The sequence below is a fragment of the Heterocephalus glaber genome, unplaced genomic scaffold, assembly GCF_053883595.1.
Source record: "Heterocephalus glaber isolate CG9 unplaced genomic scaffold, H.glaber_assembly_v1.0 deba00001298, whole genome shotgun sequence".
NCBI lineage: Eukaryota > Metazoa > Chordata > Mammalia > Rodentia > Bathyergidae > Heterocephalus > Heterocephalus glaber.
The window spans coordinates 72,923-98,200 of NW_028258245.1; the positions used below are offsets into that span (position 1 = coordinate 72,923).

General features: G+C 42.6%; 1 long non-coding RNA gene across 1 annotated transcript; it reads left to right on the forward strand.

Annotated features, from left to right (window-relative positions):
- Positions 1-14,148: 14,148 nt before the first annotated feature.
- LOC147828111 (uncharacterized) lies at positions 14,149-17,573 on the forward strand. Its single transcript, XR_015451265.1, has 3 exons — positions 14,149-14,341; positions 16,687-16,806; positions 17,439-17,573. It is a non-coding gene; the product is annotated as an uncharacterized LOC147828111 (long non-coding RNA).
- Positions 17,574-25,278: the final 7,705 nt, after the last annotated feature.

Consider the following 25,278-nt stretch of genomic DNA (forward strand, 5'->3'; position numbering starts at 1 on the left):
GTTAGGTGATTGATAGTGTTGTGTCAAGAAAGCCATTGGCTTTTCAAGGAGATACTGCAGTCCTCAGACCATTTTCCCTTTCACCACTTACCCTGCCTGGGAGAAGTAGTCCCTGTCTATTTAAATCCAGTTTTCGGTATCTTCAACTCATTCTGGGACCGTTTCTTTGCCGTTTGTTTGTTTGTTTGTTTTTTGTACCGGGGCTGGAACTACTGGGGACATTGTGCTTGGGAGGCAGGCGGTGGCACCACTGAGCTAAATCCCTGGCCCCTGGGACTGTTTCGTCTTGGCACATCCTTGGCAGATACAGAGGACGCACATTTTTTGCTTGATTATCCATTTTCAGTTCTTTGGCGTATCCACCTAGGCATTACTCGTAAGTGAAACGTCTTTCCTTCTTGTTGAGAAAGTACCACACTGTTTCCTACACGGGCCGCCACAGGTGTTAGCTTGCACGCTTCTGACGAAAGGTGCTCTAGTCGGAATGTTGGGGAACCTCAGCCGTGCTTAGAGCTTGTTTCCTTCCTGATTGTGATGTGTGACGCGCCTGTTTCTGTGTTCATGTGCGAGGATGGAGGGAGTCCTGTGACATTCCTAGAGGAATCAGGTCATTTTCTCAGTTGTCCGGTTTCAGGTCCCACATTCGGTGAGACGACTGTCCGCAGAACCACAGTTCTTCCCAGGAGAGGGTTCAGAACATCAGGCTTTGTGGTCTCCCTCCCTTGGCTGTGCAGCAGCAGTCTGATCCCAGTGTGCTCACAGCACTCTTTGCCCTTTCCCACTCTGCATCAACTCCCTTTTCATGACCAGCTGCTGCAGGTCAACAACTCCTACCTTTTTTTTCCAGTTGTCTGTTCAGAGCTCTGCCTCCACCGGTGAAGCAGCCCCGTGTTCTTTGTGGAAGGTGGGCTGAACAGCAGTCTGTGGCCACCACTTTGGCCTTGCTCCCACCTGCCGCAGTTTCCCAAAAGCCTCCCCATGGCTTCTGTGAGCCAGGTCACTGAGGTGGGTGTGCGTGGGTCTCTGTGCCCCAGTGCCGCCGCCTGCACTCCCACCCTCATGCCTGTGGGATCCCTGTCCTCTGCCTGGCTCCTGCTCCTTCCTGGATGTGCTCCTTCCAGTGACGCTCTCCCGTTCCCCCCCACCCTGGGCCCTTCTGCTCTGGGTCTCTCCAGCCCAACCCTTCAGTTCGCACCGGCCGCCTGCATTCACGCTCTTCCACACTCACCCCCCCTTGGTACACAGGGCAGCCAGGGGTTTTTCACATCCCAGTCCTCCCCTATGCCCTGCTTGTCCCTTTCTGTCACAGCCTCAGTCGTCTCCTGAGCCCCGAGCATGAGCTCTGTGCACAATGCATGTATGTTTTCCAAATTCCACCCACCGACTGCATCTGCCTGCATGTTTGCTCCCCAGTTCCACACTGGGAAGTCAGTTCCTCTGGGCAGGGCCATCTCTATTCTGACCCTGATGGCGTTCACGTTGGAAGGGGAGTAGCAAAGCTGACAAACCCAGACAGACAGACAGAGGGAGGAAGAGTGTCATGTAGCAGGTATTAGAAGGTAACATTCCAGGGCTGGATCTTAAGACCTGGAAGTCACTGAAAAAAGACAGAGTGTTCACAGACACACAGGGCAGCCAGACTCTTGATTGGGGCTTCAACGGAAGGGATCTAGAATTGACTATGAAAAGGGGGGACTGGGTGCTCACAGAACTAAGAGAATAGTAAGCTTTTATGGATTTGCTGGGGGGGGTGGTCAAGTCCAGCAATTTCCAATGCAGGAGTACAGTTCCAGAAAATGTTTCTGGTGTTACAGGTGGTGCGTGGGGTGTTCACGAACAACTGGTCCGTGAGGTGGTTGAACTTAGGGTTATGAGCCTAGGTATTTTTGTGGTATCAGTTGTAATGTGACCTTTCTTTTCTGATGAGATTCAAAAACTGTTTTATTCCTAGTGAGCCCAGCTAATGTTTTGTCAGTTTCATCTTTTAAAAAATAACTCAGCTTTGTGGATCTTTCCTGTTTTTCTATTCTGTCATTTATTTTCTTCTCTGATTCTTTACTTTCTTCCTCCTACTAACTTTGGGCTTCGTTTGTTGTTCTCTTCCTATTTTTTTGAGATGTAAATTTAGGTGGTTTGAGGTCTTGTTTCTTATGGTAAGCTTTTACTGATATAAACTTCCTTTTCTTAGTAGTACATTGTAGTATTCCATTAGTCTTGGTTTGTTGTGTTTCCATTTTTGTTTGTCCTAAGTTGTTGCGATAAAGAAATAATGCACAACAGGGCAGGCCTTTGTCTGTTGCCCCCCCCCCAGTGTTTTTCCATAGGATGTTCTGTTCAAGCAGTGTAACTGTTTGTACTGCAGGATGCTTATACCTAAGGTTTCAAGAATGTTCTGTTAACTCTGCCCATCTGCCTCAATGAGCATGTTCACCCAGTAGGTGGGCCCACCTCCTACCCCAGAGATCTCTATGTAAGGTTGCTTGCATTACCATTCAGGACTTTAGCCTTCAGAGTATGAACTCCTCTGAGTCCTCCAGCATAATAAAAAATCCCTCCATCTTTCTGAGCACTGCTTGACTTCTTCGCCACCAGAGACTTTCAGATAACTAACATTGGTTGTAACACAGAGCTATAACACTTGGATGTGAGGCTGAGCTGTTGCACTTTGCTGTAACAGTTGTTTTTTTGAATATCTTTTGGATTTCTTTTTTTGACCCATTTTCGGCTTAGGAAATGGTGTTTAATATCTACATATTTGTGCACATTTTAGTTTTTCTCCTACAACTGATTTCTTGGGTAATACCATTGTAGTCAGAAAATATTCTCACTGTGATTTCAGTCTTCTCAAATTTACTAAGAATTGTTTTGTGACCTAATATGTCCTCCATCCAGAAGAGTGTTTTGTGTGCACTTTTCCTCTTGTACTTTTCAATGGCATGTTCTGGACATATCTTTTGCAGTATAAATTCAAGTCTTTATTGATTACTATCAGGATGATCTATCTGTTGTTAAAAGTAGGGGATTAGGGCCAGGGATTTAGCTTAGTGGTTTCATCACCTGCTGTGCAAGCACAAGGACCTGAGTTTGATTCCCGGTACCAAAAAAAAAGTAGGCGATTAAAAGTTAATGTTTTTGTATTGCTGTTTATGTCTCTCTTCAGATCTATTAATATTTTTTCATGTATTTAGGTGCTCCAATCTTGAGTGTATATATGTATTTGCATTTTTTATGTTCTCTTAATACATTGACTCGTTTACCATTATCCAATGAATTTGACTCAGAGCAGAAAAAACTTTAAAGTTCCTTTTGCCGGATAGAAGTAGATGAAGTTGCTGACTTACAAACAAGTTCATTCACAGAGAATGTTTGTAACTCAGATTCATTCCTAAGTCTGACAAAGTGAGTCTTATACAATACACCTGCAAAAGTTTGCAACTTGAATGTTTGTAATTTGGAGACTTACTGTATACCTAGGTGTGCTGTTTTTTGGTTTCTATTTGCATAAAATAGCTACTTCCATCCATTGACTTCCCATCTCTGAGTGTCCTTAGAGCATTTGCAATCTTTTTTTTTTTTTTTTTTTTTGATACCGGGGATCAAACTCGGGTCCTTGTGCTTGTGCAGCAGGCAGTGAAACCACTGTGCTAAATCCCAGGCCCCTTAAAGCTTTTGTATCTTGAAGGTAGCAGCAGTTTTGTTTTGTTTTGTTTTGTTTTGCACTCAGCCTTTGTGTGTCTTAGAATTGAAAGATTTAATAAATTTACATTCCAGTTAATTATGGATATGTGTGGGTTTATTATGGTTATTCTCTTAATTGTGTTATTTATTTGTTTATTTTTTTGCTGATTTATAGTTCCTTTGTTTCTGTATTGGTCATTTGCTGTGTTTGTGATTTGTTTTTCTTTTTAAAAAATTTTTTATTGGGCCAGGCATTTAGCTCAGTGGTTCCGTCGCCTGCCTCGAAAGCTCAAGATCCTGAGTTTGATCCCCGGTACCAAAAAAAAAAATTTGATTGGTACATTTTACATATGTGTAATGATGACATTCAACATAGGGAATTTGTACCTGTACATGATATAGCTTTCTTCTTTTTTTCCCATTCCTTTCCCTTCCCTTCCTCCCCTCTTCCCCTCATTATTTTTCTTTTCTTTTTTTTTTTTTTGTGGTACCAGGGATCAAACTCTGGTCCTTGCAGTTGTGAGACAGGCAGGGGAACCACTGAACTAAATCCCCGGCCCTTCCCCTCCTTATTTACAAAAGCTTTTGTTTCCATTCTTTCTTTCTATTCTTTTTTTCTTGTTCCTTTTTTTCCTTTTCTCTTCCCCGTCCCTTGTTCCTCTTCTGACTTGAACACTTTCTTCCCATTTCCCTATATCTATTACAGATTTATTTACAGTTTTGGTTTCTCATGCCAGAGAAACAATGCAATGTTTAAACATGTGTGTCTGATGGATTTCACTTAAGAGTATGGTTTCAAGATACATCCTTTTATCTAGAAATGTCTCAAGCTCATCCTTCTTTATTGCACAGTATCATCCCATTGTATAAAAAAGCCCCACATCTTTTTTTATCCACTCATCAGTTGATGGGCATGTGGGCTGTTCCCAAGATTTAGCTATTACGAACTGTTCTGCTATAAACATGTGTGCCTATATCACTGTGGTATGATGCTTTTAATTCTTTAAGGAAGATACCAGGAAGGGGGCTAGGTGGTTAAATGGAACCTCTAGTTTTATTTTTTGAGGAATCTCCACACTGATTTCCATAGTGGTTGCACCAGTCTGCACTCCCACCAGCAGTGGAGCAGGGTTCCTTTTTCCCCACAGCTCCACCAGCATTTGTTATTGGTTGATTTCTTGATAACAGCCATTGTTTCTGGAGTGAGATGGAATCTCAGTGTTGTTTTAGTTTGCATCTCTTGAATGAACAGTGATGTTGAGCATGTTTCCATATATTTATTTACCATTTCTACTTGTTCAACTGAGAAGTGTCTATTCATTTTAGATGGTCTTTTTTGGATTGGGTCTTTAAATTTAGGGGGGTCTGATTTTTTTTTTAAGTTCTTTATATATTCTAGATATTAGTCCTTTGAGGAACAGCTGGCAAAATTTTTTATCACAGTGTGAGTTGTCTCTTCATGCTGTTGGTGGTTTCTTTTGCTATGCAAATCTTTTTAATAATATGAGATCTTGGTTGTTGATTCTTTGTCATATTTCCTGTGCAATCAGGGTTTTGTTCATAAAGTCTTTGCCTACACCAATGTCTTCAAGAGTTCTACCTACTCTGTCTTCCAGTAGATTTAGTGTTTCTATTTTAATATTAAGGTGTTTGATCCAATTAGATTTTAGTTTAGTGATGGTGAAAGATACAGGTCTAGTTTTAATCTTTGGCATGTGGAAAGGCAGTTTTTCTGCACCATTTATTAAAGAGGTTATCATTCTTCCAGTGAAAGTGTATGACTCATTTGTCAAAGATAGGGTGGCTGAGTGTGTTTGGAGTTGTTTCTGGATCGTCTAATCTGTTCCATTGATCCTTTAGTCTGCTTTTTTGGCCAGTACCGTGCTGTTTTTATCACAGTAGCTTTGTAGTATAATTTCAAGTCAGGGATTGTGATGCCCCTGCCTTGCCTTAATTGCCCAGAAATACTTTTGCTACTCTAGGTGTCTTCCGGTTCCAAGCAAATTTTAGGATTGTTCCTCTAATTCTTTGAAATATGCTATTGGTACTTTATTTTACTTTTCGTACAGGGGATCGAATGCAGGACCTTGTGCTTGCAAGGCAGGTGCTGTGCCACTGAGCTAAATCCCTGGCCAGATATTGGCATTTTGATTGGGATTGCATTATATCTGTATAACAGTTGTGGAAGTATGGCTATTTTCACTATATTGGTTCTTCCTACCCAAGAACAAGGGATATCTTTCCATTTTCTGATATCCTCTTTGATCTCCTTTTTCAGAGTACTGTAGTTTTCTATATAAAGGTCTTTCACTTCCTTTGTTAGATTGATTCTTACGTATTTCACTTTTTTGGATGTATTGTGAAAGGCGTGATTTCCACAATTTCTCTCTCAGTGAGTTTGTTATTTGTGTAAGGAATGCTATTGATTTTTAAGTATTGACCTTCTATCCAGCTATGTTACTGTATTTGGTTATTAAATCTAGAAGTCTTTTGGTGGCATTTTTGGGGTCTTCTATGTAGAGTATCATGTCATCTGCAAACAATGACAGTTTAAGTTCTTCCTTTCCTTTCTTTATTCCTTTTATTTCCCTTGTCTAATTGCTCTGGCTAATGTTTCCAGAACTATATTGAATAAGAGTGGTGACATGCCGGGGATTTAGCTCAGTGGTTCTGCTGCCTGCCTTGCAGGCACAAGGACCCAAGTTTGATCACCAGTACCACAAAAAACAAAAGAAAAGAAAAGAAAAGAAAAAAGAGTGGTGACAGTGGACATCCTTGTCTTGTTCCTGATTTTAGAGTGAAAGTTTTCAGTTTTTGTCCATTTAGTATGATGTTGGCTGTTGGTTTGTCATAGATGGCTTTTATCAGATTGAGATAAAGACTATCTATTCCAGTTTTCTGTAGGGTGTTGGACTTTGTCAAATGCTTTTTCTGCATCTATTGAGATGATCATATGGTTTTTCTTGGCTGTGTTTTATATGGGGTATTACAGTTATTGAGTTGTGCATGTTGAACCATCCCTGCATCTTTGAGATGAATCCTGCTTGGTCATGTTGTATAATTTTTTTGATGATTTGCAGCATTCTGTTTGCCTGTATCTTATTAAGGATTTTTGTGTCTATGTTCATTAGGGAGATTGGCCGGTAGTTGTCTTTTTTTTTTTTTGGTTGAATCCTTCTCTGGTTTTGGAATTAAGGAAATGCTTGCTTCCAGGAATGAATTGGAAGCATTGCTTCCTTCTCAGTTTCATTAAAGAGTTTCAGAAGTAGCAGCATTAGGTCTTCTCTACATTTCTTGAAGAATTCAGCAGTGAATCTTTCAGGACCTGGACTTTTCTTTGTGGGTAGATTTTAGTATATGTGCTGCCGAAGTGAGCACTGTTGGTAGATTTTAAATTATATCTTCAATTTCATTGGCTGATATTGGATTATTTAAAATTTTTATATCATCTTCGCAATTCATACAAATCTAGGATTATGTCCATTTTTTCTCAATTTTCCATCTTATTAGAGTACAGGTTCTCGAAGTAGGTACTGATGATCCTCTGGATTTCTGCGGGATTTATTGTGATTTCAACCTTATCATTCCTAATTGCATGGATTTGAGCCTTTTTTTCCTTTTCTTTTATAAGGTTGGCTAAGGGTTTGTATATTTTATTTTATCCTTCAAAGAACCAACTCTTTGATTCATGGATTCTTTGTATGTTTTAAGTCACAATTTCATTAATTTCTGCTCTGATATTTATAATTTCCTACCTTTGGGTTTGGATTGCTTTTCTCAGACCTTGGGGAGCATCATTAACTTATTTATTTGAGTTCCCTCTGTTTTCCTGATGTGGAAATTCACCTCTATACACTTCCCTCTTCAGGCTGCTTTCATTATGTTCCATAGGTTCCAATATGTCATACTATCATTATTGTTTGATTATAGTAACTACTTTCTTCATTAATTTCATCTGTGACCCTTTGATCACTCAAGATCATTATTCAGTTTCCATATGTGTGCATAATTTCTGTTGTCTTTTGCCATGGCTTTCTAGTTTCATTATGATCTAATAATATAGATGGGATAATTTTGATTCTTTTGCATTTATTTCTGCATGCTTTATGGGTTAGTATGTGGGCTGTTTTGGAGAAAGTCCCATGTGCTGCTGAGAAGAATGTGCATTTTGTTGGTTTTGGAAGGAATACCCTGTAGACATCTATTAAGTCTATTTGTTCGAAGGTTTGATTCAACTCTTTGACTTTTTTGTTGATTTTTTATGGTCTAGTTGATTAAAAAGGTGAGCAGGTCCCAGCCCCCAGCAGAAGCCCCCAGCCTCCATCCCAGGCTCCTAGGGCAGTGAAGCTCAGCCAGTGCAAGCACCTGGAATGAAGCTTCCCCGCTACCATCCCAAGCTCCTAGGCCCAAGAATGTGAGGTGGCCTCAGCACCTGGAGGGAAGCTCCCCAGCCTCCATCCCAGGGTCCTAGGGCAGTGAAGCCCAGCTGGTCCCAGCACCAGGAAGGAAGCTCCCCACCTCCATCCCAGGCTCCTAGGGCAGTGAAGCTCAGCTGGTTGTAGCACCCGGAAGGAAGTTCCGTGGCTGCCATCCCTGGCTACTAGGGTCAAGAAGGTGAGCTGGTCCCAGCACCAGAAGGGAAGCTCCTCTCCTCCATCCCAGGATCCTAGGACAGTGAAGCCAGGCTGGTCCCAGCATGAGAAAGGAAGCTCCCCGCCTGCATCCCAGACTCCTAGGGCAGTGAAGCTCAGCCGTTTCTCGCACCCAGAAGGAAGCTGCCTAGCCTTCATGCCAGGCTGCTAGGGTAGTGAAGCTCACCCAGTCCCACCACCAGGAAGGAAGCTCCCCACCTCTATCCCAGGCTCCTAGGGCAGTGAAACTCAGCTGGCCCCAGCACCCAGAAGGAAGATCCCCGCCTCCATCCCCGGCTCCTAGAACAGTGACACTCAACTGGTCCCAGCACCCAGAAGGAAGCTACCCCACTGCCAACCCAGGCTCCTAGGGCCAAGAAGGTGAGCCGGTCCCAGCCCCAGAAGGGAAGCTCCTGTGATGCCATCCCAAGCTCCTAGGTCCAAGAAAGTAAGCCGGTCCTAGCACCGGGAGGGAAGCTCCCCAGCCTCCATTCCAGGCTCCTAGGGCAGTGAAGCCCAGCTTGTCCAAGGAACAGGAAGGAATCTCCCCCACTACATCCCAGGCTCCTAGGGCCAAGAAGGTGAGCAGGTCCCAGCAAGTGAGTGAAGCTCCTAGCCGCCACCCCAGGCTCCTAGGGCAGTGAAGCCTCACTGGTCCCAGCATCGGCAAGGAAGCTCCCCGACTCCATCCCAGGCTCCTAGGGCAGTGAAGCTCAGCCTGTCCAGGCCCCTGGAAGGAAGCTCCCCTGCTGCTGTCCCAAGCTCCAAGGGCCAAGAAGGTGAGGCTGTCTCAGCACCCAGAGGGAAGCTCTCCAGCCTCCATCCCAGGCTCCTAGGGCAGTGAAGCTCAGCAGGTGCTAGCACCCGGAAAGAAGCTCCCTGGCTGCCATCCCAGGCTCCTATGGACAAGAACGTGTACCGGTTCCAGTTCTCGGAGGAAGGCTCCCAGCCTCCATCCCAGGCTCCCAGGGCAATGAAGCTCAGCTGGTCCCAGCACCTGGAAAGAAGCTCCCTGGCTGCCATCCCAGGCTCCAGGGGCCAAGAAGGCTCCTAGGGCAGAGAAGCTCAACTGGTCCCAGCAGTGGAAGGAAGCTCCCCCCCTCCATCCCAGGCTCCTAGGGCAGTAAAGCTCAGCTGGTCCCAGCACCCGGAAGGAAGCTCCCCTGCTGCCATTCCAGGCTCCTAGGGCAGCAAATCTCAGCTGATCCCAGCACCCGGAAGGAAGCTCCCCCGCTGCCATCCCAGGCTCCTAGGGCCAAGATGGTTAGCTGGTCCCAGCACCAGAAGGGAAGCTCCCCGCCTCCATCCCAGGCTCCTGGGGCAGTGAAACTCAGCCCTTCCAAGCACCCAGAAGGAACCTCCCATGCTGCGATTCCAAGCTCCTAGGGCCAAGAAGGTGAGCCACTCCTAGCACCTGGAGGGAAGCTCCCAGCCTCCATTATAGGCAGTGAAGCCCAGCTTGTCCCAGCATCCAGAAGGAAGCTCCCCAGCCTCCATCCCGGGGCCCTAGGGCAGTGAAGCACAGTTGGTCGCAACACCCAGAAGGAAGCTCCCTGCCTACATCCGAGGCTCCTAGGGCTCAGAAGGTGAGCAGGTCCCAGCACCCAGAGGGAAGGCCCCAGCCTCCATCCCAGGCTCCTAGGGCAGTGAAGCCCAGCTTCTCCAAGGAAAAGGAAGGAAGCTCCCCCCCTCCATCCCAGGCTCCTAGGGTACTGAAGCTCAGCTGGTCCCAGCACCGAGAAGGAAGCTCCCTGACTCCATCCCAGGCTCCTAGGGCCAAGAAGGTGAGCAGGTCCCAGCCCCCAGAGGGAAGCCCCCAGCCTCCATCCCAGGCTCCTAAGGCAGTGAAGCTCACCAGGGCTCACCACCCAGATGGAAGCAGCCCCAATGCCATCCCAAGGTCCTAGGTCCAAGAATGTGACCCAGTCATAGCACCTGGAGGGAAGCTCCCCAGCATCCATCCCAGGCAACTAGTGCAGTGAAGCCCCGTTGGTCCCAGCACAAGGAAGGAAGATCCCCGCCTCCATCCCAGGCTCCTAGGGCAGTGAAACTCAGGTGTTTCCAGCACCGGGAGGGAAGCTCCCCAGACTCCAACCCAGGCTCAAAGGTCAGTGAAGCCAAGCTGGTCCCAGCACTGGGAAGGAAGCGCCCTGCCTCCATCCCAGGCTCCTAGGGCAATAAAGCTCAGCTGGACATAGCACCTGGAAGGAAGCTCCCCCCTGCCATCCCAGGCTCCTAGGGCCAAGAATGTGAGCAGGTTCCAGCACCTGGCAGGAAGCTCCCCCACTCCATCCCAGGCTCCTAGGGCAGTGAAGCTCAGCCAGTCCCAGCACCCAGAAGGAAGCTCCCATGATGCTGTCCCAAGCTCCTAGGTCCAAGAAAGTAAGCTGGTCCTAGCACCGGGAGGGAAGCTCCCCAGCCTCCATGCCAGGCTACTAGGGCAGTGAAGCCCAGCTGGTCCCAGCATCGGGAAGGAAGCTCCCCATCTCCATCCTAGGCTCCTAGAGCAGTGAAGCCCACCCCAGCCTCACCAATCCCAGCCATCATCTTCCTGCAAGCCTGCCCTAGGCGTCCCTCATGCTGAGCGGCAGGAGTGTGAGGTGCAGCAGGTAAGGAGGGGTCTGGATGTGTGGCGAGGGGCCGGCATGGATGGGGAGGCTGGAGGGAAAGGGCAGCCCGCCATCAGGAGCCAGGGTCAGGTTAGGATGAACTGTAGGGTTAGAGCTCGTGTTAGGTGTTGGTTAGGTTCAGGCTAGTTTTACACTAACCTCAAGTTGTACGCAAGTATTCATGTTGGAGTTTGTATTATCACTTGGCATATTGTTAGGTTTATCGCTTACAATTAGGTTAGCTCTGTGAGGAAATCAGTGGCATTTTTATAAGATAATGCAGTGCTTAGGCCCACTTCACTTTCACCACTTACTCTGCCTGAGAGAAAACTTCTAATTCAGAAATTGCAGATTCAGGCTATGTCTTTACAGTCCTCTGTTTTGACAAAGAACTGCAAGTAGCTGTTTTGGGAATTTGTCAACTCATTTGTCTGAATTTTCACAACTGGCATTATGTCACAATCAGCCAGATATAGTTATTTCCCTGAAAGTCAATAGTAGTTTAACATGAAATATAACACTATGGAGTTGCTAATTTTTAGGGAAATATTGTTAGCAAAATGCAGGTGTTATATTGTCATGAAAATTACATTTCCAGGAATTGCTTTAGCATATCATTTGAAAATTCTTTTATTTATAATCTGTTTACATAGAATACCTCAGAACCATATTTCCCTCATTGTAAATAGCTGTTAAAATGTATTTTCAGTTTTTTAGTGACACCACTTCAGTTTCAGTTTTTTTCCCCCAGTGGTTTCTTTTCTTTCCTTTTCTTTTTTTTGAGACAGAATCTCACTTTGTAATTGAGGCTGGCCTTGAACTCACTACGTAGCCCAGGCTGGCCTGGAGCTCATGTTGATCCTCCTGCCTCAGCTCCTGAGTGGTGGGATTACAGGAATGTACCACCACTCTTGGTTTTAACTTCTTGTTTACTAGTAACCACAGGATTGGTGTCTAACCTTCAGTGCCAGTCAGTAATGACTGTCACAGTGCAGTAAAATGGCCTTCTTTCTGTTCAGCTGTTACAGGCCTAAGATTGTTGGAGCATCTTTGAATATCTCATCCTTATTAGACTGTCAGTAAGTACAGTTTGCCAAATCAATTTTGAGGCACTGGAACATACCTGCATTAAGAATGACCTCATCTTTTACTTGTCATTAAACTCACTTAAAGTCAGGTATCCAATGTAAAGTGTGTATATGCCCTGTCTGGAATTCCCACACTTCCCCATATAGGTCAGAGATGAGAGAGGAGGAAACACTTTGGACTAAGATATGGGGTTGGGAGAGAAAGAATTTTTACGTACACATTACCCTTTTGCAAATATTACAAATGGGGAGTACAAAGTAGAAAAAGTATACAGTAGTTAAGACATTTGCTTTATAAATTGTTAACTTTTAGAAATAGAATGGCTACTAAAAATAGTCCTTACACTAAAGAAAAATTCATGCCATTTTGAAAATAAGATCTTGTTCCATAAATGCAGCGGAACTAAATGTTAATGTCAGTTCACAGATCTGTGCTGTGAGGGAAATGAGCAAAGAAGAAAAACTTTCAACCAGTGACTTTTTTTTTCTTAAGTCCTTTTATTGGTACATTTAAGGTATACAATTTGTTTACATTTATCATTGGGTGTTTGTACCTGTACATGATGCATCTTGGTTGTTATTTTCTCTTATTATCTTTAGCACCTAGTCAGCCCGCTGCAGATGGGCGGGTCTGCGGGCGCGGTCCCGAGGTCTCTGGTCCTGCTGGGGGTGCCCAGTCGGCCCGCTGTAGACCGGCGGGCCTGCGGGCGTGGTCTTGGGGTCGCTGTCGAACTGGGGGCGTCGAGTCGGCCCGCTGCGGACCGGTAGGTCTGCGGGCGCGGTCCGGAGGTCTCTGGTCACGCTGGGGGCGCTGAGTCGACCCGCTGTAGACCAGTGGGTCTGCGGGCGCGGTCTCGGGGTCCCTGTCGCGCTGGGGGCACCCAGTCGGCCTGCTGCAGATGGGCGGGTCTGCTGGCACGGTCCCGAGGTCTCCGACGCCTCTGCAGACTGGCGGGTCTGCGGGCGATTTCCCGAGGTCTCTGGTCACACTGGGGGCGCCGAGTCAGCCCGCTGCTGAAGGGTAGGTCTGCAGGCGCGGTCCCAGGGTCGCTGTCAGTGGCGCCAAGTGGGCTCGCTGCAGAATGGCGGGTCTGCGGGCCTGGTCCTGACGTCGCTGGTCATGCTCCGGAGGTCTCAGGTCGCGCTGTGTCGGAGTTGGCCCGCGCCCTGGCAGCAATCCACTGGAACCTCCCCACTCCTTTCGGCCCTTCTCTGTACAGCCACCTGGTTCCACACTACAAAGATGCAGAGTAGTACTCCATTTTATTAAAAAAATGAGAGAGAGACATTTATAGCTAAGTGGATGCACATTGAGGCAATACTCTTAAGTGAAATAAATAGGACACACATGTGTAAATACGAAGTTTCTCTGGTGTGAGAAACTGAAAGTGTAAATAAGGACTTAAATGTATAATAGGTCATGTGAAATAGGAAGAAAAGGGCCAAAGGGGAAGGAAGTGGGAGGGCTAGGGGAAAGGATAGAAGGGAATGGGATTAATATGAGAAAATGGAAATATAGGAACAAAATCTTTGTAAATAGGGAGGAATGGAGGGGTTGAAGGGAGGGGTGGGCAAAGGTGAAAAATAAGAACCAAGAGAGACTATGTAAAGGTGCAAATTTCCAATGATGAATGTCATTATATTGTATACCTAAAATGTACCAATGATTCGAATGAATAATTGATAATGTAAAATAGGAAGAAAAGGTCCAAAGGGGTAGGGGTAGTGGGAGGGGCAGGGGAAGGGAAAGAAGGGAAAGGAAAAAATGATGAGAAATGGAAAATATGGAAATAAAGTCTTTGTCAATAGGGAAGGGTGGAGGGCGTAAAAAAAAAAGATGCAGAGGACAAAGGGAAAGGAATGGAAAAAGAATTAAGATGTGTTATGTACATGTACCACCTGCGCACGAGGAATTCAATCATTATGTATTGCAATAATTTGCTAATAAAACTTAATAAAAATGAAAAATGACAGGATAGCAAATTGCAGTGCAGTGTGTGATCCTGGGTGGGGTCTTGGATCAGACAGATAGACTGCCATAAAAAAAACCCACTATTGAAATTCTTCTCTTAAAGCCTAGTTGTACTCATAGGACTCTACGCGTTGATGTCGAGGCATTTTTTCGCGCCTCCTTCAGTGCTACTTCCTGCACATGCGCACTCTTTGGTACCTGCGCAACAACAGGCGTCCTGAGAACATCCGGGCGTCATAAGAACATCCGGGCACTTCCCAACTGGCGCCCACTTGGGGACCGTTAGCAGTGCCTTTCCGTGGGGCTGCGGCGCCGGACTGCGGCGGTGGACTCTCAGTGCTGCGAGAGGTTTCTGAAACTGACGTATGTAAACAGTGTGATTGAGGCGCAGTCCTCCAGACCCCTCTGTACTGAACAAGCTTTGCGGGCTTTGCATCCTCACGTTTCTGTCCGCTTGGCCTGGCTGTAGGTTGGAAGGGAGGGAAGTGGCCGGCAGCGCCGTGGTGAAGCGCTCTCGAGGTCCGCAGCTTTCCACGGGGATGGCTCAGGCTCAGAGCGGGAGGTTTTTCCCAGGACTGTGTCGTGGCAGGCGGAGAAAAGCAGGTAGGGCCCCAGAGTAGACATCCAGTGCACGGGTTATCGGCGTGTTTAAAAAACTCTGGAGCAAACGGAAGTTTTTTTAAAGTTGAGGGAAAACATTAAATGGTCGGTTTGAAAAGACCTAGCCCTAGCCAAAGTAAAACTGACAGATCTATCCAGGACCAGGGTATAAACAACCAGTGTTTTAAATTTTGAAGGTAGGGGCCAGGGTTTAGCGCAGCAGTGCCGCACCTGCCTGGCAAGCACAAGGTCCTGAGTTCAATTCTTGGTACCAAAAAAAAAAAAAAAATCTACGGTAAAAAATGCCAAAGGTTCTCAGAAAGAATAAAAAAAATTAAAAAGGAAAAATTATATCAGGCTTTGGTTGAGTGTCACAGGGTAGAGAACTCACAAGACTCTCACTGTGCGTGTGTGTGTAATAGTGTGTAATATTTTTAAGGGGAAACCAATAATTATCAAGTCATGTATGAAAGGCTCAATTAGTTATACAAGAGATAAGAAACTCCCTCCCGCTGATAAAATTAACTGATAGGTGCACTGCAAATATCTGAAAGATTAATAAAAAATTTTGAAGTAGAAGTGCATGGTAGAAGTCCTGATGGTGAGGATAACATTTAAATTAGGATGTAAGTCCAAAACAACTATTTAAAATGTTTTAAAAGCACTACAAACATTAAAAATAGTTGGAATTTTAACTTGTTTTGTTTTTTAAATCCTTTTAAATGGAAATAATTTGATTCAACTAAAAATTTCTGAGACTTGGTAAATTTGAATTAGGACTACATACTAGATAATGTTACTGTGTAGATATCAATATTAAGTTTTCTAAGGGAAATTGCACTGTGGTTACCTTGGAGAATGACATTGTTAGTAGAACATATTGAAGTCCCTCTGGGTAAAAGGTTACAGGTGTATGATAAGAATGAGAAGAAGAGAATATGAGAGAGTAGGAGAATGAGCACAAATGTGGAAAAAAGTAACCTGTGGAACTGAATAAAAGATATGCGGGAGTTCTTTGTTCTATTTTAGTATGTTTATATATTTATATCATTCCAAATTAAAAAGTTTAAAACTAGTTTTTAAAATTTGGCATTAGAATATTAATCTATGGCGAGAGCCATCGCAGCAGGTGGTTGGGGCAAAAGCTAGTTCGACTAGGTTATGGAGCAAACCCAGAAAGCGGAGATAATGGAGGAAACCATCGGCTCAGGCACAGCGATGTGCACCTGTAATCCTATCAGGAGCATTGCTAAGAGCTCATAGTAACTTCGGAAATACAAATAACTCACCTGCTTAGCTCAGGATTTTAATAGTTCCTATTTTCATTGGCAGATCTCATATGTAAGGTAAGTGACTGCATGTACCCCTGCCTATTGATTTCATGCTATGGGCTGCTATTGTTTTAAGCTGGAAAGTCCATTTAGTTCTTAGACTGAAATTATAATTCTGGCAGAGTTTTACCACCATGTGAGGACAGAGAAGTATTAGCATCCCAAAGATTCTTGTTATCAATCGCGGGGATACTACAATATCAGCAGTCCCTTGCCTCCCTGGAAAGGTTTTAGTTCCTGCAGATCTGGGTAGGATTTTTGTGTAGAGACTAAAGTGATGGCTTTTATTAGCTGAGGCCCTCATTGGCTACCTAATTATATTCTTTACTCATGAAAGAGAAAGGAAGTGATTGTGTAAACCTATTTTGAATTTATTACTAAAAATTGCATGGTGGCTTCTTCCCAGTTGCCCAGCTAAACATTAAATTATCTGCTGTGTCAAGGAGGGGAGAAAACCAGACCTAAGGGAAACCACGGGGAAGAAATTAGTTACCAAGACAAGAACATTTGAGGGAAGGAGGACTGAGAAGTTGAGAGTCAAAGGATACAAAGTTGCAGTAATGTAGGATGAGTATAATATAAGAACTACATTGTATGGAAGTTTGCTGAGAGTAGGTTTTAGCTACACTTATTAGCAAGCAAGCAAGCTCTATATGAGATGATGGAGATGTTAATTTGCTTGACTGTATAATCCCTTCAGTATATACATGTACAGAGTCTGCCAAAAATATATACACACTGCAGGAAAAGAAAAATAGTATAATGCTTTTTCTACAGATGGTGTTAGCCTTGTATGAGGGACTCCAGAGGATGTTGTATATCACAGAAAACCTACTGCACTGCTGATCCTGAGAGGAGAAATTGAAAATGTGTATGCAGCAATCTCAATGGACCAAGGTAACCCAAGCAGCAGTTTGTTGTACTAATAAATGTCTGGAAGTGCACAGACACCACTTTGAGCATGTCTTGTAACGGTAGAGACCAAAGGTAGCTTACATTAATCTCATGGTGTCTCAATAAATTTAGTATTAAAATATTTATACAAGTTTTTCTTTTTCTGAAGTATGTATACATTTTTTTGGTGGACTATATCTGAAAACATCATGTTGTACACTTTAAATATGTACAGTACAAACATGAGTGTTTCTAAGAACTTTTACTTGTGATTGAAACATTTTAAGTATATGAAAGACATTTAAAAATACACACGTATATGCAATTCCAGTATCTCAGCGACATAATTTCTCCTTTGTTTGAAATCTTTTAATATTTTTATCCATATGAACATATTGCTACGTTGATAAAACTATATTTTATGCACTTATATATTTTACGGATTTTGTAACAATAATTTGGAACTATGCCTCCTTTTTCACTTTTTTGTAGAATTTTTTTTTTTGTAGAATTTTTAAGAGCTGTGTTACATCCACTGTATTTGTATATTACATGTTTTATTTAATCATTTTCTTATTACTAGATGCCAGTGCTATTTTTTGAAATTATAAATAACTCTGCTCTATGCCACACAGAGGAGGGGTGCCTATAATCCTAGAATCAAGAGGCTGAGACAGGAGGATTTTGGAGAGTGCAGTGCCAGTCTGAGCGACATAGTAAGTATAAGGCCATTTTAGATTACATCACAAGATCCTATCTCAAAAAACAAAGCAAAGAAACAAAAGCTAAGTCTGCTGTATGTTTATATAAATGGATTTTTCTCCTTTAAAATTTTCATACTCCTTTTATTCCAAGGTATACATATTCTTTTATTGTGTATCAAGTAATATTTTAGTATATTTGGTTTTTCCTTTTTAAAAATTACTGAATTGATATTAAATTTTAAAGTTGAAACTTAGAATTGGAGAAATAGAGTAATCCTAAATATAAATTTGGAATAGGGAGTTTACTAAGTCAAACAAGTTTATGATACTTGATAAGTATATTCAAAATATCTCCTCAAAATGTTTTGCCAGTAACATCAGCATGGGGTGTGCTGCAGTTTTTCTATAGCTTTTCCAGCGTATGTATTGTCCTGATTTTTAATAGTTTTAATAGATGTCAATTATTTCCTTATTATTATTTTACTTAATTTAACTACTTTGCTCTGTATGTGAAAAAGCTATGGATGTAAAGAGAACAAAAGACAAAATTTGAAGTCATTTAAAAAAATCACGTACAAACACTTTGATGTTTAGTTGGTAACTTTGTGGAGAAAAAGTCAGAGTTCTTGGCTCTTATCTTTCCATATGTTACATCTGTTCCTCTGCCACATGCAAAACTGGAAGAATTCTGGACAACTGCTTTATAAAATCAAAGAACCTTTAGCTAGATGAACCATTAAGAATCATCTGGTTAGGGACCAGGTATTTAGCTCAGTGGTTCCGGCGCCTGCCTTGCAAGCACACGGCCCCGAGTTCGATCTCCGGTACCAAAAAAAAAAAAAAAGAGTCATCTGGTTAAACCCTTCATTTTAATAAGATTAAATAAAAACCCATTGAGATTCAAGTTATTCAAGGTTTTTCAATTTGTAGGTGCCAGGGTGCAATTTAAGACCAAGGTTCCAGACCTTTCTATCAGGCACGCTGCCTTTCTGATGCAAATTCCATCTGGGGTCTAATCATGTACCTACAGTTGTCCTTGACATTTAGGCTGAGAAGCATAAAATTTGGGCTTAGTGTACTGATTCTTACTAAATAAGAGAGTGAATTTCTATGGTCTTGGACTTATACTCATCAAACCTATATCTGAATATGTTGCACAAAATGAGAAGCACATTTCATGAACTGGTTTTAATAGGCTTATGCAAAGAATTCTGCAGAAGGTGTCTTAAGCATAGTAATTCAAATTGCAGGTGATTAAATCCTCTGGAAGACTGGATCACCATGATCTTGATTTTTGTCTTGCTGTTGATTGTCTTGTTACCTATTAAATATTAGTTTGTTCATCATTTCTAGACCAAATTAGGAACTGAATTTTACAACTGAAGAAAAGCACACTTTTATCCTATCACCTTTATCATTGCATTTTCAATCTTTCTTGTTTATAAAATGTTCCCACAACCAGTAACACAAATCTCAGACTTTAATAATCTTTTTTCTTTTTCTTAAATTCTTTTTTTTTTTTTTGTACCGGGGATTGAACTCGGAACTTTGTACTTGCAAGGCAGGCGCCGGAACCACTGAGCTAAATCCCCGGCCCTCTTAAATTCTTTTATTGGTACATTTTAGGTATACAACACAAATACATTTCTCATTGGGACCTTGTACCTTTACATAATGCATCTTGTTTCTTATTTTTTCCCCATTCCTTGCCCTCCCTTCACCCCCTCCACCCTTCCCTATTTACAAAGGCTTTATTTCCATTTTTTCCATTTCTCATCATTTTTCCTTTCCCTTCTTTCCTTTTCCCTGCCCTTCTCATTATCCCTACCCCCTTGGACGTTTTCTTCCTATTTTGCATTATTGATTATTCACTCTAATCATTGGTACATTTTAGGTATACAATATGATGGCATTCATCATTGGAAATTTGCACCTTTATATAATCTCTCTTGGTTCCTATTTTTCACCCTTGCCCAGCCCTCCCTTCAACCCCTCCAGTCCTCCCTATTCACAAAGATTTTGTTCCTATTTTTCCATTTTCTCATATTAATCCCATTCCCTTCTGCCCTTTCCCCTAGCCCTCCCACTTCCTTCCCCTTTGGCCCTTTTCTTCCTATTTCACATGACCTATTATACATTTTAGTCCTTATTTACACTTTCAGTTTCTCACACCAGAGACACTATTCGGTATTTATACATGTGTGTCCTATTCATTTCACTTAAGAATATCGCCTCAATGTGCATCCATTTAGCTATAAATGTCTCTAATTTCTCATTTTTTATGGCTGAGTAGTACTCTATTTTATAAAAAAACCCCACATTTTCTTGATCCAGTCTCCAGTTGATGGGCATTTGGGCTGTTTCCAAGTTTTAGCTACCACAAACTGTGCTGCTATGAACATGGGCGCACATGTATCACTGTGGTATGATTCTTTTAATTCTTTGGGGAAGATCTCCAGCAAGGGAATAGTGGGGTCAAATGGGACTTCCAGTCCTAGTTCTTTGAGGTATCTCCATATTGATTTCCACAGTGGTTGCACAAGTCTACACTCCCACCAGCAGTGGAGCAGGGTTCCGCTTTCCCCACAGCCCCGCCAGCATTTGTTATTGGTTGATTTCATGATAGCAGCCATTCTTTCTGGGGTGAGGTGGACTCTCAGCCTTGTTTTCATTTGCATCTCTCAAATGACCGGTGATGTTGAACATTTTTTCATGTATTTATTTGCTATTTCTACTTCCTTGCCTGAGAAATGTCTGTTCATTTCAGATGCCCATTTTCGGATTGGGTCTTAAAATTTGGGAGGTCTGATCTTTTTAAGTTCTTTATAGATTCAAGATAGTAGACCTCTGAGGAAAAGCAGGTGAAGGTTTTTTTCCCACATTGTGGGTTGTCTCTTCACACTGCTGGTGGTTTCTCTTGCTGTGCAGAAGCTTTTTAATAAGAAGAGATCCCACTTGTTGATTGTTTGTGCTAGTTCACGGGCAACTGAGGTTTTGTTCATAAAATCTTTTCCTACACCTGTGTCTTCAAGAGTTCTACCTAACCTCTGTTCTAACTGGTTCAGAGTTTGTATTTTAATATTTAGATCTTTAATCCATTTTGATTTTAGTTTAGTGCATGGCAAGAGATATAGGTCTAGTTTTAATCTTTGTCAAGTTGAAACGCAATTTTTCCAGTACCATTTATTAAAGAGCCTGTCTTTCCTCCAGTGAGGGTGTTTGGCTCCTTTATCGAAGATAAGATGGCTGAGTGTGTCTGGAGTTGTTTCTGCATCTTCTAATCTGTTCCCCTGGTCCTCAGGTCTGTTCCTTTGCCAGTACCATGCTGTTTTTATCACAGTAGCTTTGTAGTAGAGTTGCAGGTTGGGGATTGTGATACCCCCTGCCCTGTCTCTGTTACCTAGAATTGCTTTTGCTAATCTGGGTCTCTTCTTATTCCAAATGAATTTTTGGATTGTTTTCTCAAGGTCTGTGAAGTATGCTGCTGGGATCTCAATTGGAATTGCATTGAATCTATATAGCAGTTTTGGAAGTATGGCCATTTTCACTCTATTAATCCTTCCTAGCCAGGAGCAGGGGATGTCTGTCCATTTTCTGATATCCTCTTCAATCTGCTTTTTCAGAGTGCTATAGTTTTCAGAGAAGAGGTCTTTGATTTCTTTCGTTAGGTGAATTCCTAGGTATTTGGGTGCTATTGTGAAAGGAATTTTTTGCCCTATTTCTCTCTCAGTGAGTCTGTCCTTCGTGTAGAGGAGAGCTATTGATTTTTGTGTATTGACCTTGTAACCAGCTACTTGACTGAATTTCGTTATTAAGTCTAGAAGACTTTTGGTGGAGTTCTTGGGGTCTTCTATATAGAGTATTATTTCATCTGCAAATAATGACAATTTGAATTCTTCATTTCCTATCTTTATTCCTTTTATTTCTTTCTCTTGTCTAATTGCTCTGGCTAATGTTTCCAAAACTGTATTGAGCAAGAGTGGACATCATCCTTGTCTTGTTCCTGATTTTAGTGTGAAGGATTTCAGTTTTTGACCATTTAGTATGATGTTGGCTGTTGGTTTTTCATAGATGGCTTTTACCTGTTTGAGGTAGATACCATATATTTCAATTTTTTTGTAGGGTTTTTTTTTTATCATAAATGTGTGTTGGATTTTGTCAAATGCTTTTTCTGCATCTATGGAGATAATCATATGTTTTTTGTCCTTGGCTCTATTGATATAGTGTATTACACTGATTGATTTGCATATGTTGAACCATCCCTGCATCCCTGGGATGAATCCCACTTGATCAGGGTGTATGATCTTCTTGATGATCTTCTGCATTCTATTTGCCAGGATCTTATTAAGGATTTTTGCATCTATGTTCATTAGTGAAATTGGCCTATAGTTCTCCTTTTTGGTTGGGTCTTTCTGTGCTTTGGGGATCAAGGTGATGCTTGCTTCCAGGAATGAATTTGGGAGTATTGCTTCCCTTTCAATTTCATTGAAGAGTTTCAACAGTAGTGGCAGTAGTTCCTCTCCAAATGTCTTGTAGAATTCAGCAGTGAAGCCATCAGGGCCCGGGCTTTTCTTAGTTGGTAAGTTTTTAATTGCATTTTCAATTTCATTGGTTAATAATGGGTTGTTTAGAATTTTTAGGTCTTCTTCATTCAACTTTGGTAATTCATATGTATCTAGGAATCTGTCCATTTCTTCTGTGTTGTCCATCTTATTGGTGCATAGGTTCTGGAAGTAGGTATTGATGATCCTCTGGATTTCTGCTGGGTCTGTTGTAATTTCACCCTTTTCATTCCTAATTGCATGGATTTGGGCCTTTTCTTTCCTTTTTCTGATAAAGTTGGCTAAGGGTTTGTCAATTTTGTTGATTCTTTCAAAGAACCAACTCTTGGCTTCATTGATTTTTTTGTATCATTCTTTTAGTCTCCATTGCATTGATGTCTCCTCTGATCTTTATAATTTCCTCCCTTGTATGAGCTTTGGGTTTGTCCTGCTCTTCTTTTTTTAGAAGCTTGAGGTTCAGCATCAGGTTGTTTAATTGGGCTTTTTCTGTTTTCCTAATATGTATATTCACTGCTATGAATTTCCCTCGTAAGACTGCTTTCATCGTGTCCCATAGATTCCAATATGTTGTATTGTCATTATCATTTAATTGAAGGAACTGTCTGATTTCTTCTTTAATTTCCTCTATGACCCATTGGTTATTCAGAGTGTGTTGTTCAATTTCCACAGGTTTATGAAATTTTTTGAGTTTGTTTTACTATGGATCTCCAATTTCATCTCACTATGGTCTGATAATATACAGGGGATAACTTCAATTCCTTTGCACTTACTTAAACATGTTCTACGTGTGAGTATGTGGTCTGTTTTGGAGAATGACCCATGTGCAGCTGAGAAGAATGTGTATTCTGATTTTGTGGAGTGGAAGACTCTGTAAACATCTGTTAAGTTCATTTGTTCAGGAGTTTGAGTTCTTGTATTTCATTACTTATTTTTTGTCTAGTTGATCCATCTATTTGTGACAGTGGGGTGTTGAGGTCCCCCACTACAATTGTATTAGTGCCTATATGACTTTTCATCTCCGTTAGTATTTGTTTTATATTGTTGGGCGCACTAGTGTTTGGTGCATAGATATTTATGATTGTCATCTCTTCCTCTTGGATTCTTCCCTTTACAAGGATGTAGTGTCCTTTGTCTCTCTTAATCAGTGTTGGATTGAAATCTACTCGATCTGCAAAGAGGATAGCTACTCCTGCTTTTTTGGGGGGTTCCCATCAAATGGAGTATTGTTTTCCACCCTTTAACTTTCAGTCTGTGAATTTCAGTTTGAATTAAGTGTGTTTTTTGTATGCAACATGTTGTTGGGTTTTGCTTCTTGACCCATTCTGCCAGTCTGTTTCTTTTGATTGGTGAATTGAGACCATTAACATTGATGGTTATAACTGAAACATATTGACTTGTCATTACCGTGACTTTTTGTTTTTGTTGGGTTCTCCCCCTTTCCATTTAATTTCTTGTCGTTCCAGATGGGTTCATTCTGCTTTGCTTCCTGGGATTGTGATCCTCAATGTCTGTTCCTAGGATATTGTGTAAAATTCTTTGGAGTGCTGGTTTGGTATTCATGAAGTTGCTAAGGTGCTCTTTGTCATGAAGGTATCTTATTTCTCCATCCATTTTGAAAGACAGTTTTGCAGGGTACATCAATCTGGGTTGGAGGCTGTTTTCTTTTAGGGCTTGGAATATGTCACCCCAAGCTCTTCTTGCCTTGAGGGTTTGTGTTGACAAGTCTGCTGTGATTCTGATGGGCTTTCCTTTGTATGTGATTTGTTTCTTTTCTCTGACTGCTTGTAGAACTTTGTTCTTTGTTGAGTTTGAGGAATCTTAACAATTATATGCCTATGTGTAGATCTTTTTTGATCATGGCTATTTGGAGTCCTACATGCCTCACTTCTCTGTATGTCCAGTTCTTTTCCCCCGCTTGGGAAGTTTTCTGCCATAACTGCTGCAAAGAGTTTTTTTTTTTTTTATGTCATCTGCACTCTCTCCTGTTTCTTCATTGACTCCGATCAGTCTTATGTTATTCTTTTTTGCATTGTCTAGCAGCTGCTGGATTGATTTCTCATGTTCCCTTACCATTTTAAAGCAATTTTTATTTTCCCCCTCACTAATTGCAATCTTATCTTCTATATGTGAAATTCTATCCTCACATTGGTTCATTCTGCTGTGCAGACTTTTGATGGAGTTTTTAATCTCTTGGAAATCTGTTTGTATCTGTTTTATGGATTCCATTTGTTTCCTATATTGGGATTCCATCATATTCCTCAGATCCTCTATTTTTTTTATCTGTGTCCTCTCTAGATTTATTAATCATGTCTTGCACCATGAGCAAAATCTTTGCTGTTATCTGAGTAATTATTTCTGATGTTATTTTTCCCAGATCCTCTTTTGGTGCCAGCTCAGAGAGTCCAGGTGGTTGAGTATCAGATGGTTCCATCTTGTTTCCCTTTGGGGTTGCTGTAGGTGATCCAGAAGTCTGTTTTTGAGGCTTGTTTATGTGTCCTCTGATTTCCACGGGGGATGCTTCTGGCGCCCATGCTGTTCACCTTCTCTACCCTCGGAGCTTGGGATGGCAGCGGGGGAGCTTCCTTCCGGGTGCTGGGACCCGCTCAGCTCCTCTGCCCTAGGAGCTTGGGATGGCGGTGGGCGAGCTTCCTTCTGGGTGCTGGGACCGGCTCACCTTCTTGGCCCTAGGAGCCTGGGATGGAGGCGGGGAGCTTCCTTCCGGCTGCTGGGACCCGCTGAGCTTCACTGCCCTAGGAGCCTGGGATGGCGGTGGGGGAGCTCCTTCCGGGTGCTGGGACCAGCTCACCCTCTCTGCCCTAGGATCCAGGGATGGAGGTGGGGAGCTTCCTTCTGAGTGCTGGGACTGGCTGAGCTTCCCTACCCTAGGAGCCTGGGATGGCGGTGGGGGAGATTCCTTCCAGGTGCCGGGACCGGCTGAGGTTTTGGGAGTGTTTTTTCTGGATCCAGTGACATTGCGGCAGAACAGCCTGCCCAGCAAGAGGCACTGGAATCAGTGCAGGTGACCAGTTGATGAGGATTAGTAACTTGGGACGATAGTTTTCCCCTCAGATTGGTTGTGGCATCCAGGTGGGGAGAAAACATTTGTGCAAGTGGTGATGAATGATGGGAAAGCCATGTGCTCTTGCAAGGTATGCTGAATTACATGGCTTTAAAATGGTTTGTTTGGCCTTCTCTTCAGGTATATATAT